Consider the following 2,210-nt stretch of genomic DNA (forward strand, 5'->3'; position numbering starts at 1 on the left):
TTTTTTTTTCAACAAGGACATGCAATTTAAAAAAAGAGTTTGAAATGTTTCTTAGGGCACATCACATTCAACTCTCTGCTTTCAGGTAATTTCTCAAAATTCTCATTTTGAAGTGGCAAAATGAGGATGGGTTATGCTGCAAAAAGGCGGCATCTTCCTATTTATGGAGAATCATATTTACCTAAAAAATGAAATCAAGGATGAGGTTTAAGAAATCTTTTGTTTGGAGCTCTGCATGTGTGCAAGCTTTACATTTCTTGCTTGAAAAGAGGTGTAATGATAATAGCCCACTGTGATCATCACTTATAAATATTCATTATGTCTTTCACGTGGGAGACGGTTTTGCTCCGTTTTTGTTCTCTCTAAAATTAGCAACCTCCCCTGGGACAGAGGAGTATCTTTGTCCAACAGGTTCACCCAACAAGGATGCCAAGGAGAATATTTTACTGTTGCTATTATACAGTTAACCCTCTGAGAACAAACACGACTAAGGAGCGTCCAAATGATGTTGACAAAACTCCTACTCAAAAAGCGATACTACAAAATTTCATTTCAGACATTCATGCAGTATTTTAATTATATACATATAACCTAAGACTTTTGATGCTTGAAATGAGTTTACCAAACAATTTGTACAATGCAGCTACAGATGTAACGGTATAAAAATGTAACCTCACGGTTATGGTGACCAAATTTATCACGTTTTCGATATTACGGTATTTGTGTTCAATAAGCATGTGTGTTCAATGCCTTTAGCAGCCACGTTTTTCCTGCATGTTATGCAGACAGGATAACTATCTTCAATCAACTGTCCTTCAACATTCTGATAACCAGAATATGCCCATGCTTCAGACTTAGTCCTGTTAGAGGGCTGATACATGTCCTAAGCACTGTCATCTCCTCCTGCCATGATTCTAACTTGAAGAAACGGACGTTGTAGGCTACGCAGTGCGATTGCACGGCAACTTCAGGAGGCTGGGATGAAGCGGGAAGGATTAAACACACAGTTTCCACCATGGTAATCCACCGTGGTAATATTTTAAATGAAAACTGTCATTGTCATCAACGTTTTTATCATGGTTTACCGTTACACCGGTAATCATCATACATCATGATAAGTTCAGGTTGGTTTTCAAAAGAGATTTGAGGAATTTCAGCTTTAGCGCCAAATTCTCTCTTTACACATTGCTCCAGAAAAAGTTGGGTATCACTATACGGAAAGCTGAGTTTGTTCTGAACATTTTGATTTTAAAACACGTGGATCAGCTATATGCAAAACCTTAAAAAAGGTAAATTTAAAAAGCCATGTGAAAATGCCCTTAAACCTCAGGGGGTTAAGTGGAGAATGTGACACATTGAGTGTTTGTCAATGTGACATGGGAAATTAAAGACATTTGCGTGCTTGGTCCCAGGGAGAAAAAAAGTAAATGCACTTCACTTGAACTTGAGTGCAGATGAGTTGTCACTGGAGGGGGGAAAAAAAACATCTTTGCACATGAAAGATTCATTGGAAATCTCACAAACCGCATCTCAATTATTCCAGGTTTTCTTACTTCCATGAGAGAAGGTTAAAGGTGGAAGGAAACATCAGCAGAAAGAGCAAGCAAGATGTATGTAAAATGTATTTATTTATTGATTTTACTGCTTGGGATGCATTTGTGAATTATAGAACACTACAGACACAACAATGCTCTTAAAAACAGCATTCTACTCTGTTCTGTATGCTGCTGTGTTAGTCTGTCTTCATCCATCCCTGCTCGCCACTTTTATATGAACCCCACTCAGGGCTAAGTTTACTGTGACTTCGATTGGTCTCTGTGGGGACGCGGGGTGATGTCCATCCTTCTTTAAAACACCCCATTTCTCTCATCTGTCAAGGACAAATGGAGGCACAAAGACATGGTCAATGTCCTTATGTGCTTCCACAATGCTGTCTCAGTAAAAAGCAATGATGGATCATTAAAGCCCACAGTTCACATAAAGATATTGTCCAAGTTTTCTTGAAAGCAAAAATAAAGGAACTTGCTCTTCGGTCTTGTTTATTAAAAAACAAACATGTTAATCATGGAGACCAAGTAGACTATGGCTCCATCCATCCAATCCACACAGGATTTGATTTAGATATGAAATCGACAACAGCAGGCAGAACAAGGCAAAGACTTCTGGCTCAGGGCAAACATATTAGAAGTGCAGTTGTGTCATTTGACTCT

Source organism: Etheostoma spectabile, chromosome 10, assembly GCF_008692095.1.
Source record: "Etheostoma spectabile isolate EspeVRDwgs_2016 chromosome 10, UIUC_Espe_1.0, whole genome shotgun sequence".
In the NCBI taxonomy this organism is placed as follows: domain Eukaryota; kingdom Metazoa; phylum Chordata; class Actinopteri; order Perciformes; family Percidae; genus Etheostoma; species Etheostoma spectabile.